The sequence below is a fragment of the Miscanthus floridulus genome, chromosome 10 (assembly GCF_019320115.1).
Source record: "Miscanthus floridulus cultivar M001 chromosome 10, ASM1932011v1, whole genome shotgun sequence".
Lineage (NCBI taxonomy): Eukaryota > Viridiplantae > Streptophyta > Magnoliopsida > Poales > Poaceae > Miscanthus > Miscanthus floridulus.
This window is the reverse complement of record NC_089589.1, coordinates 86,176,722-86,189,446: the sequence shown is the minus strand read 5'-3', so window position 1 is coordinate 86,189,446 and position 12,725 is coordinate 86,176,722. Positions and strand designations below refer to the sequence as shown.

Below are 12,725 nucleotides of genomic sequence, written 5' to 3'. Positions count from 1 at the left end.
GGAGCTTAGGTTGCAAGTCTTTTGTACGGTAGAACAATTAGGAACACTTTCTAGGCACAAGGGGTTAATTGGGCTAACCATAGGATTTAATTATTGCGAAAAAAATTAGAATTAGTCCAATTTACCCTCCCTCTTGGGCATCTTGATCCTTTCAGCCACATAAGCAATTTTAATGACATGGCAGTGTATTTAAGAAGAGAGAGAAGAACTGAGTTTTATCTACGTGAAGTTCTCTTAGCACGATTACCAACTCTCTATGAGTTATAAAATTAAATGTCAATAAAACCATAGAATGGTACTCTCAATTGAAAGTGGATGTTTCATCCGAGTTCCATTTTAATTTATATGACATGATATTTTTGAAAATAACGCCGCGAAACTCTCGGCTATACTGGCCGCCCAAATTAAGGCACCGTCGTCAGGGGAACTCGCAGCGGCATCGCTGACACGTTTTGTTTGGCTTCGAGTGCTCGAGATGTCCAGAGGAGTCTAGGACGAAGCAGTTGCTGGGTGGAGTCCAATCTTCCTTTCGGTGTCCCCGTGCGTCAGATTACATATCATCTGCCGTTCCATAGCCACATTTTCTACACGCCACGCGTGCGGAATAGCTGAATAATGCATGTGTCAGTCTTCCTAGTAGCTGCGTATTCTTTTCGTTCCAAAATAAACCTCGCTACGGTATTCCTGTCAGTCAAATTTTCATAAATTTAATTAAATTTATAGAAAATATTAACAATATTTTTGTCTCCAAAGAAATTTATTATGAAAATAAATTCAACGATCTATCTAATGGTACTAATTATGTACTCTAAATATTTATATTTTCTGGTATATATATTTAATCAAAATTAAAAATGTTTGACATCTCAGGAAGCGACACTTGTTTTTTATGGAGGGAGTATATCACATGTAAGAGAGATGCGGTGTTTTTTTTGGAAAAAGTCCTTTTTTGGCCCTCCAACTATGGCTGCGGTTTTGTTCTAGCCATCTAACTCCAAAGCCAGACACGCGTAGTTCTTCAACTCTCAAAACCATTTAAAATTGGCCCTCACGCCCATTCGACCATGGTATCCGCACAGTAAACCCGCCACGACCCCTCCTGTCAAGCCTTTCCCTCTCACCGCCAGATTGGGACCACCTGTCATCCCCCTCCCTCTCTTCGTGGGCCCCGCCTGTCATGCCTTTCCCCAACCTGGCAGCGAAATAGAGGCAGGGGAGGGAGATGGCTGGTGATTTCTCGTTGTCGGTGAAGAATCCGGCGAAACCGAGGGCACCGGCGTGCTCCTCGCGACGAGCCGCACCTAAAGGTGCCTAGCGTTTAACCCCTATCGAGCTCTAACCAGGGCGGCACCGTGCATGGAGGACGGCGACGAGGGCCCGATGATGCTCCAGCGAAATCTGACCATGGCAGGCGTGGCTAAGCTCGGTAAGAGCTTCTAGGGTTCGCAGGGAAGACGAGGGAAGGAAGAGAAGGGAGTGAGAGAGCTCCGGTGAAAGCCGGCCACAGGGAGCTCGAAGTCCGGTGAGCCCCGGTCATGGCTGGCGGCGGCGGAAGTGGCCAATAGGCCCTCACCTAGGCTCGATCGACGCTGCGAGTGGGTGGAGGTGGTGGCGCGAAGCAAGGCGGAGCTACTAGCGTGCTGGCTCAGGCAATGACGCGGCTGCGGTGGTGCACGAGCTCGGTGGAGCTCCTCGGTGTCGCTGCAGCTCGGTTTCTCCACGGTGAGCATGCGATGGAGATGCCGAAGGAGTCAGAGTCACAGTCGTTGCCGAGCTCTTCTACGCCGAGGCCGCCGCTGTCAGTCCGCTCGCCGGAGTCCCGCGCCTCCACAGCCTCCTCTGCTCCCTCTTCTTCCTCCTCCTCTCCTCCGCTCTCTGCTCTGCTGCCGTCGCCGCGCCCTTCTCCACCGCGCCTCTGCTCTCCCTTTCTTCCCGAGCACCGACCTACACCGACCGAGGTCGCCGGAGCCGAAGCCGCTACCGTCGTCGCCATGCCCTGCTCCACCACGCCCCTAGCTCTCCTCTTCTCCCTCTACTCCCCCACTGCTCAGCCACCAAGCACCGCCACTGCTGTGCGTCGATGAGCCGAACCACGCTGCTCCCCTGCTTCCCCCTTCTCCCTCCGCTCCGCATCTCTGCTCTGCTCTCCCTTTCTCCCCCAGCTCTTCGACCAAACAGATCACATGGTGAGCATCCCCATCCCTCCACGACTCTCTCCGGTTCCATGCCCAGCTCGCTGAGCAGGCTGCAGCGCACGCTCGGCACCCCTTCCCTCCCAGCGCGCATGCACAGCAAAGCAAGCAGCAGCCGACCGAAGCTCCACCGTGCGCTTAGTCGTGGTGCAGACTCCGCCGTGAGTTTTGGACACTGGCGTTGAGTCCTACGAGTCACCTGGAGCCTCAATTGAAGGAATGGAGTGCCTATTGGCTCTGCCTAGGTGCGCAACAGCCTCGCCGTTACCCGCCGTCACCGTCGTGCCGCTGTCAACGTGGCCAGCCTCGCCCGAGCCTCTGGAGCCACATTTGGAGCCCTAGCAGGCCTCGTCGATGCCCTAGAAGGCTAGAAGGACCCCGTTGGAGCTTCACCGACACCCAGGGAGCCACGCCGTCATCCCCAGGCCGTTGCAGTGCCATTGTCGGCCGCCTTGAGCTTCAATCCGCCACGTTTAGCCCCTCGGAGTATTCACTGTGACCTCGCGGAACCATAGACCCCCTTCTCTGCCTCCCTGAGCCGCTGTAGAGCACGGCCAAGCAAGTTCGCCGCCGGCGAGAGCGCGGTCGAGGAGGAAGAGAGACAGCCGTGCCCCTTGCCGCGCTCGCGTGCACTCGGTGCACCGTGCGCCGCTCGCACCAGCGCCCGCGTGAATTCGGTCAAAGGCTTGTCAGGCGGGGCCCACGAAGAGAGGGAGGGGGATGACAGGTGGTCCCAACCTGGCGGTGAGAGGGAAAGGCCTGACAGGCGGGGTCGTGGCAGGTTTACTGTGCGGAAACCACGGACGAATGGGCGCGAGGGCCAATTTTAAACGGTTTTGAGAGTTGAGGGACTGCGCGTGTCTGGTTTTGGAGTTAGAGGGCTAGAACAAAATTGCAGCCATAGTTGGAGGGCAAAAAAAAATGACTTTTTCCTTTTTTTTTTTTTACCTGCCCGGTGAAAATTACTATTAGTACTTTGCTCCTGCTGTCCTGCAGCCTGCTGCAATGCAGCTCAGCAGCCGCCAAATGGTCTTGCACAGTTGGACTCTCCATCTTGGTGAATGGTGAATTGGATTTACATTTTTGGTACATTTTTTAATTTTCATTGTAAGAGCCAAAAGGTCATATATAAGATCAAGAGAATAGGACCACCGACAGGCATCATCAGCATAAAAAAAATCAAGGGCTAAACAAACTGCGACCGTCGTAAAAAATCTAGGGCAGTTGGGCTTGCGCCCTGACAAACGCATGCATGGAGTACTCCTCATGGAGTCATGCATGGCGCGAGAGCTGCACTGTTTTATTATTATTATTATTATTATTATTATTATTATTATTATTATTATTATTATTATTATTATTATTATTATTATTATTATTATTAGTTTTTTTTGCCAAAGAAAGGTATACACGTTTCTAGAGAGGAACAGAGGAAGGTGATTACCATACTTGTTGATTTTTATTTTATACCTAAAATACGAATTTATCACTATTTTTATGATAATGAATGTATATATACCTGTTATTTTTCTAAGTGAATCTGTTTTCCTATTGAGTTAATTAATGTATAAATGTAACATTCTTTTTTAGCAAATGTAAATGTAATTTTCTAAAGCGAAGATGTGCACATCACAACTCCGCCTATGGTGGGGCGCCTTTGGTGTCCCAGCATAGCAGGTCCCAAGCCCTGGTAAAGGAGGAGGGTTGTGTTAGGCGTGGCGAGCCAATGTAAAAACTTAGCCACTTAAATGGAGATGGAACCCGAAAGAAAATCGTTGGGGCGTAACCCTCTTAGCGACGCGCTATATCGGAACCCGGGTATGGTGTTAAATGGGCAAGGGCCGGGTTGTCACTCCCGTGACGCGCCATGTCGTGATCTGGGCATGGTGTCAAGTAACCAAGGATCGGGTCGTCGCTTCCTTAGTGGCGCGCTACATCGGCGCCCGAGTGTAGTGAAAAATGAGCAAGGGTCTTCGCATCAGAGTCGACGGGTGCGAAAGGTAAGGAAGCTAGTCGAACCAACTAGGATTCGTTTAGGTAGTTGGAATGTAGGGTCACTTACAGGTAAGTTAAGAGAATTAGTTGATACCGTGACTAGGAGGCGTGTAAATATATTATGCGTTCAAGAGACTAAATGGAAGAGTCAGAAGGCGAAGGAGGTGGACAATACAGGTTTCAAGCTTTGGTACACAGGGACAGTCGCGAATAGAAATGGAGTAGGAGTTTTGATTGATAAGAGCCTCAAGAATGGTGTGGTGGGAGTGAGAAGGCAAGGAGATAGGATTATCTTAGTCAAGCTTGTCGTTGGTGATATGGTCTTGAACGTAATTAGTGCGTATGCCCCCCAAGTAGGCCTCGACGAGAGTGCTAAGAGACAGTTCTGGGAAGACTTAGATGGCCTGGTTAGAGCTATACCTAGTAGTGAGAAGCTTTTTATAGGAGGAGATCTTAATGGGCATGTAGGTACTACAAGCGCAGGTTTCGAGGCAGTTCATGGAGGTTTTGGGTATGGTAGTAGGAATCAGGAGGGGGAGGAAGTTCTGGACTTCGCGGTAGCTTTTGACCTGATGATAGCCAACACTTTCTTTAGAAAGAGAGAATCTCATCTAGTGACCTTCAGTAGCGGACAACACTGTAGCCAGATTGACTTTGTCCTCGCAAGAAGAAAGGACAAACGAGCATGCTTGGATTGTAAGGTGATACCAGGGGAGTGTGTTGTTTCTCAACATAAGGTTTTGGTGGCAGATTTTCGTTTTTAGGTGCGTGCCCGTAGGGATAAACAAGCTAAGATTGAAAGAACAAAGTGGTGGAAACTGAAAGGAGAGACGTCAAAGGTATTTAGGGAAAGGGTTATCAAAGAGGGCTCTTGGAAGGAAGAAGATGACATAAACAATATGTGGGACAAGATGGCAACCAACATTCGGAAGGTAGCCTCAGAGGTGTGTGGAGTAACCAAAGGAAGGGGACGCGAGGCTAAAGATACTTGGTGGTGGAACGAGGAAGTCCAAAGGGCTATTAAGGAGAAGAAAGAATGCTATAGACGCTTGTACCATGACAGGAGTGTGGACAACATAGAGAAGTACAAGGTGGCAAAGAAGACTGCAAAGCGAGCTGTAAGTGTGGCAAAGGGTAGAGCGTACGAGGATCTTTACCAACATTTGAGTACGAAGGAAGGAGAGAAGGACATTTATAGGATGGCTAGGGTTCATGAGAGAAAGACACGGGACTTCAACTAAGTTAAGTGCATTAAGGATGAAAGGGAGCATCTCTTGGTAAAGGAGGATGAGATCCGACATCGATGGCAAGAGTATTTTGACAAATTGTTCAATGATGAGAATATGGACACAACCTTTCAGTTGGATGACTCTTTTGATGACACCAATAGGTGCTTTGTGTGGAGAATCCAAGAATCTGAGGTCAGAGAGGCGTTGAAAAGGATGAAAGGAGGTAAGGCGATGGGACCGGATGGTATCCCAATCGAGGTGTGGAGATGCCTCGGGGACATAGCTGTAGTATGGTTGACCAAGTTGTTCAACCATATTTTTCGATCGAACAAGATGCCTGATGAGTGGAGGAGAAGTATATTGGTACCGATCTACAAGAATAAAGGGGATATTCAAAGTTGTACAAATTACCGGGGAATTAAGTTGATGAGCCATACTATGAAGCTATGGGAGAGAGTTATCGAGCATCGCTTGAGAGCAATAACGCGGGTCTCTATGAACCAATTTGGTTTCATGCCCGGAAGGTCAACCATGGAAGCAATTTTCTTAATAAGACAAGTTATGGAGCGGTATAGGGAGAAGAAGAAGGACCTACACATGGTTTTTATTGACTTGGAGAAGGCTTATGATAAAATACCAAGGAATATTATGTGGTGGGCTTTGGACAAACATAAAGTCCCAACGAAGTACGTCGGGCTCATTAAGGACATGTACAACAATGTTGTGACTAGAGTTTGAACAAGTGATGGAGACACGGATGACTTCCCGATTAGGATAGGACTACATCAAGGGTCAGCTTTGAGCCCTTATTTGTTTGCTTTAGTGATGGATGAGGTCACAAGGGACATACAAGGGGACATCCCTTGGTGTATACTTTTCGTGGACGATGTAGTGCTAGTTGATGAAAGCTGGACAGGAGTGAATCAGAAACTGGAGTTATGGCGGGAGACTTTGGAGTCCAAAGGTTTTAGACTTAGTAGAACTAAAACTGAGTATATGAGATGTGACTTTGGCACTACTACTCGGGCAGAGGAAGATGTTAGTTTGGAAGGTCAAGTAGTGCCTAGGATGGATACCTTTCGATATTTAGGATCAATGCTACAGAGGGACGGGGATATTGATGAAGATGTTAGCCATAGAATTAAAGCATGGTGGATGAAGTGGCGGCAAGCGTCTGGTGTCCTATGTGACAAAAGGGTACCACAGAAGCTAAAAGGCAAGTTTTATAGGACGACAATTAGACCTGCTATGTTGTATGGTGCAGAATGTTGGCCTACGAAAAGACGACATATTCAACTGCTAAGTGTCGCGGAAATGCGTATGTTGCGTTGGATTTGCGGGCATACAAGAAGGAATCGAGTTCGGAACGATGATATACGTGAGAGATTAGGGGTAGCGACAATTGAAGAAAAGCTTGTCCAACACCGGTTGAGATGGTTTGGACATGTGCAATGGAGACCTCTAGATGCACCGGTGTGTAGTGGAATCCTAAGTCAGGATAGTAACGTGAAGAGAGGCAGAGGAAGACCGAAGTTGACTTGGGTAGAGGCAATAAAAGGAGACTTGAAAGGATGGAATATACCCAAAGACTTAGCCTTAGATAGGAGTGCTTGGAAGACAGCTATTCACGTGCCTGAACCTTGATTGTTTCTGTTGGGTTTCAACTCTAGCCTACCCCAACTTGTTTGGGACTTAAAGGCTTTGTTGTTGTTGTTGTTGTTGTTGTTGAAGATGTGCACATCACAAAATGGGCTTGCAATCTTCTTCCCAAGGTGAAAACACGAAGCCCGCTCTGTTGTGTTCGCATGATAGCTGGGCCGCGCCAAAGGATCCAGCCAGCCCACACGGGCGTGGCATCGTCGTTGCGGCTTGCGGCTGCGGGGAAGGAAGGGAACGAGCGACGAACTGAGAATTTAGTACCAGACCGGCCAGCGAATAGTGCAAACATCAGCTTATAAGCTCAGTTGCGGCTACTGCTACGTCTCTTCGGAGACATCCGATAAAATTGGAACGATACGGAGAAGATTAGCATGGCCCCTGCGCAAGGATGACACGCACAAATCGAGAAATGGTCCAAATTTTTTTGAGATTTTACACGTTGGTCCCTGACCGCTTTGAAATTGACTTACAGGTATACCCCTGGCTGTGTATTCTCCCTTTCACATATGCCCCTGAAACATTGTGTTTAGGCCCTCCTGACTTCTGATGTCCTACATTAATGTCCAAAACCTTTTTACGCATTTACATACCACTCCCTTGTCGCTGTTTTATCTTGCAGATATGCTCTCAATCCCTATTTTTTTGGCAGCTATTCAGTACATTCACCTCCCCGATCCTTGAGTGCATGATTTCTCCTTGCACATATGCCCCCTTAACCTTTCCGTTTACCTTGTGTTTCCATATAGCTGTAGACCCTATGGTTTTCTAACCCTACTTTATCTTTTTTTAATCGGGATGACATCCTTTTGAAAATATATTAGGAGTCATATATAATCAGAAAAAATGCAACCTGGCTGATTCTCTCGTGGTCCTTGCAGTAGTTCTTCAATCGGTCAAAAAAAAACTCCATTAAAGCACTGAGTCCTTTGATTTGGACACGCCTTACTCAAAGTATACTACGTTTTTTCATGAACAAATACACATTGAACTTTTCACTACATGAATCTAGCAAGAGTTTTTTTTTCAAAATTAACATTCTTCTCAAAATTCCCTCAAAACCCAGTTTTATTTACATGGTTCTGCTCAAAATCTTGTATTCAATTCACTCAACTAACGAGACTTACTGATAACTAGGTTACCTTTTTTTTCTCTTTTTGGTTTACCAAGCCAAGGCTGTTTCATTTACCGGCGAAGGTAAAAAAAATCGCCAGATCATATATAAACGTGCGTAATTTCCCTTCAGTAAAAATACACGGCGTCATTAGTAAATTACAAAATCAAGCTTCGCCTTTTATTCGATGTATGGTAGCTATGCCGACTCTCAAGTTCACCAGCTTCCACCAAACAACTAACATCCTCTCGTAGTATACACAAGTCACCTATATCATCAACGTGTTACATGATTCCAGTCAAAATTTTCACAATCTCGAACGCCGTACACATTTCATCGGATCGAAGCTATCATGCCGATGCGCAACGGTATGAATGTGTTGTGCTTCCCATTCATCGACGCATAAGGCTTGAGGACCCAACCATCTACATTCTTTGGGGACGTTAAACAGCTTCGGTTGCAGTCCTTCACTGCTTTCATTGTACTCCATGGAGCTCGGTAGAAAAAAACTGGTCGGTTGGATCGCCGGTGTTCGTCTCTGTCTACCAACAGAGGTTGCAACAGAGCTCACTTGTGCCCAAATCATGTGCATTAAGTTGCCTTCTGCTCATGTAGAGCACTGAGGGTTTTTTCTTTTAAGTAGCTTGTCACAGTCACAACAGCTCGGTATTCCTCCGGATGATACTTATGTCATATCGGGCTGTTAGCTTGATGGTTTCTGCGGCTGATAAGCCGGCTGAAGCTGATTTATTGTGAGAGAAAAACACTGTTCCAAAGCTGATAAGCCAGACCGATAAGTTTAAGTGTATAAGTGTATACTCATCAGTTTCATATGGCTCAAGGCTATCCCTATGAACAAATTTTATGTACACAACATCATAAAAGTGTAATGAGCTGAATTTTTAAGATCCCTTGTGATATGGGATCGATCAGACGTGCATGCATTCACAGCATTCCTCTAGAAAGGTGAGGACCCTGACAAGGTTAGTGGTGGGCATTGCCTAATCATATGTCCGGTGACCTGCAAGCCCAAGGGATAGGAAGAGGTGATTTGGACATCTTATATATGTTTAGAACGTTTTGCAAGGGCTTCAAGATTATATTGGATGTGGTTCAAGTGGAAAAACAAAGAAAGAGCTTGGTCTGGAATAGATATCTATTGTGACATGCTTCATGCAAGCCCGCGAACCAGCACACTGTGATAAGGGTATATATATACCCTTTCCGAAACAGTCATCGTGTCCGACCCCTTTCTCACGTTAAAAACCTAGAGGCAAGGTTTGCGAAAACGAACGACTGAATAAGGCTGGTCAGACTGCAAGAAACCTATGCCCCAGCGGCTACGACACTCTTGCTTACCAGCGTGATCAGAGTTTCTTTCCCACACCTTGAGCTCTACAATCTTAACAACAGGAAGGGTCGGAGCGCTTTACCACTTTTTACACATAAAAAGGGAAGAAAGAACAAATTTGTTCAAACTGAAACGAAATAACAGGCTTGTTCAAACGAAACAAAAGAGATGGAACTTGTCCGCTTATTATAAAATCAACCGCCCGCCAAGATCTCCGCGCCTACCACGCCTGTCACCACATCTCGTCGTGGGGCGTGCGCACGCAACCTATGGTCGTCCCCTCAGAAAATGCGCCAGGCGTTTTGCCTTCCCAAACGGGCCACGACCTGTCACAGGTAAGAGGGATATGGAGCTGAAAACGCTCCTACGACCCGTCTAGGCCCAGGAGTTCGAAGGTTGGCCCACCGACGGGTTCGACAACCGCTCCGGACACCTTTAGAGTGAGGGGTGGAAAGGATGGGCCCGCTAGCGGCCAGTGCCCGGACACACGAGCGCCGTGGGCATCCCGGCCCACGTTCAAGTCTCGACCGGATATGATCCATGGTATATGGAAAGTATCAGATTAATTGATACGGTCTCGCAAAAGGAGAAATAGAGTAGAAGTTAATTAAGAAAGAAGAGAGGGCACATGCTTAGTCATGAGACGTGACCTTGCTTTTACCTTCGCTGCGTGGCGGACACATAGGAGGGAGTACACACACCAGACAATAAATAAATGATGCGAAATGGGGCCTATCGGCTCTTCATGAGCCGACTACAGGTTTCGGCTTCTGAGTTGCCGACAGGTCTTCAGTTGGCAGCTTTAACTTTTTCACTTGCCGCATGGTTGTCGGCCGCTCAGTAGCCGATAGGTGCCCGCATGGTCCGCTCAGCAGCGTGCTTTAAGTTTTTCACTTGCCGCATGGCTTGTCGGCCTCTCAGTAGCCGATAGGTGCCTGCATGGTTCCGCCTAGGAACGTGCTTTAGCTTTTTCACTTGCCGCATGGCTTGTCGGCTGCTTAGTAGCCGATAGGTGCCCGGTCGGTCGCCGGACAGCCTATCGGATGCTACTTTTGTATTTTTATAAAAACTGCATGTAGATATGTAGTTATTTATTAAAATAATATCATTTCAAAAAAATACGTGTGTGCACTGCCTTGCGTTGCAATACCTGTAGGATTAAGGTTGTATTTGGTTTAGTCTCTACAAAGTGTTTCTGCTACTAAAAAGTAGAAGGCCAATCAAATAGGTAGTTAGAAGCTGCTTTTCTAGAAATAGCTGCTTTCGTATAGTATAATTTTCGCATCATCTTAAATCCTACTTTTTGCTTCATCTTTCAACTTTTCCAAATGGATAGAAATAGAGGTGTTTTACGAGGGAGAAAGAGATGGGGTAGGTTCTATAGTTATTTTAACCAAACTAACTTTTCACACATAACACCCACTCACAACAGTTTTTCATAGCTCAAAACCCTTAGCATCCATTTACTTCAACTTTTAACTGTGAAAAATTTGTTGTGAGTTGTGTGATGTGAAAAAGCTGTTGTGACTTGTGAGCTCTGAGATGTGGAAAAGGTGTTGTGAGTCTGTAACAAAACACTAACGGCGGGGAGCAGCACTCTTGTAATTTGAAACTCTTTTCCTTCTAGTACGATGATACGCACACTCTTGCGTATTCAAGAAGAAAAAAACTATGTTTGGATCTTTGAAAGGATCAAGATGTCCAAGAGGGGGGTGAATTGGGCTAATTCTAAATTTCTTTGCAATAATTAAATTCAACGGTTAGCCCAATTAACCCCTTGTGCCTAGAAAGTGTTTCTAAGGTTCTATCGCACAAAAAAGTCTTGCAACCTAAGTTCCAATCCTACTCTAGTATGGCAATTCTATGAATGTAAAGACAAGTATTGAATTGCTCAAAGTAAATGCTCAAAGTAAAAAGAGGAGGAGGAACGCGGCGATGTTTTGCCGAGGTATCGGAGAGTCGCCACTCCCTACTAGTCCTTGTTGGAGTACCCGCGCAATGGTGTAGCTCCCCCTTGATTCGCGCAAGGATCAAGTGCTCTCTACGGGTTGATTCTTTGACACTCCATCGCGGTGAATCACCCACAACCGCTCACAACTTGAGTTGGGTCATCCACAATATCCGCCGGATGATCACCAAGCTCCCAATCACCACCAAGTTGTCTAGGTGATGGCGATCACCAAGAGTAACAAGCACAAACTCTCACTTGACCACAACAAGCCTAATGAAAAGGGTGGATGCACACTTTGCTACTCTTGATCTCAGATGCCCTACGTCCAGTTTCAGTCGGATGTGGCCTAGCACTCAATGACATAGGGTTTATACTGGTTCAGGCAACATGCCCTACGTCCAGTTTCAGTCGGTCGATGACTTTATTCCTGAGTCTAGGTGCTCGAAGTTTGCTGTGGGGTTACAAATAAGTGGGAATAAGAAGGGGGTGTTATAGGTCTGGTCGTACTCTAGACCGAAGGGCCAAGAGTGACGGGAGCTCCTACGTGCGCTAAGTATTGGAACGTATAATCTGTGTAGCTTTAGAGTTCTAAAGTCGTGGAGCTGTTCAAGTGCTCAGAATGTCTAAGGCTTAGCGGAGAGAGAGTCAGAATGAACCGTCGTCTTTCTTTTAGGAGAGTGCACATCCCCTTTTATAGATGAAGGGGACGGCCTTACAAGTTTAGGAGAGAGATAGAGCATGCATGTTTTCTAGTCTTATTGCCCACGCTGTCGGGTACAAGACAGTTTATCGGCGCCCACAATATTGTTGACGCCTAGATGCATGTGGCAGGTTTTATCGTGTTCTTCTGGTATGGCAAATGTCGATGCCTACCATACTGTAGGACAAATGTCAGCGTCTACAACACTGTTCATGCTCTGACATGTCTGAAAGGTTGCAAAGTACCCTTCTGGCATGGCCTGGTGGTACTATCCTGCAGGTGTGCAGGGTACGGTCCTCGGTTTTGCGGTTGACTTTGAACGTCTTGCCTTATCTGCTCCGCCTATTTATTGGGTCCTCACCGAGCGAGCGTCCCAGTCGGCTCCGACCGCGCCGGTCGGAGAAGAGCCGTAAGCAGAGGTTTGGTGTATTCCCGGTCGGAAAAGCGGGTCAGAGTCGGAAGCGAGCGTCGTCCCCTCCTTTGCCAGGCCTTCCGGTTCAAGACTGGATTGCTCTTTCGGCCTGTCATTAGGTATCC

At 47.0% G+C, this 12,725-nt stretch overlaps 1 non-coding gene across 1 annotated transcript; it reads left to right on the top strand.

Annotated features, from left to right (window-relative positions):
* The first annotated feature begins 7,396 nt into the window (after nucleotides 1-7,396).
* On the top strand, nucleotides 7,397-7,499 carry LOC136490353 (U6 spliceosomal RNA). Its single transcript, XR_010767642.1, has one exon. It is a non-coding gene; the product is annotated as a U6 spliceosomal RNA (small nuclear RNA).
* The last annotated feature ends 5,226 nt before the right edge of the window (nucleotides 7,500-12,725 follow it).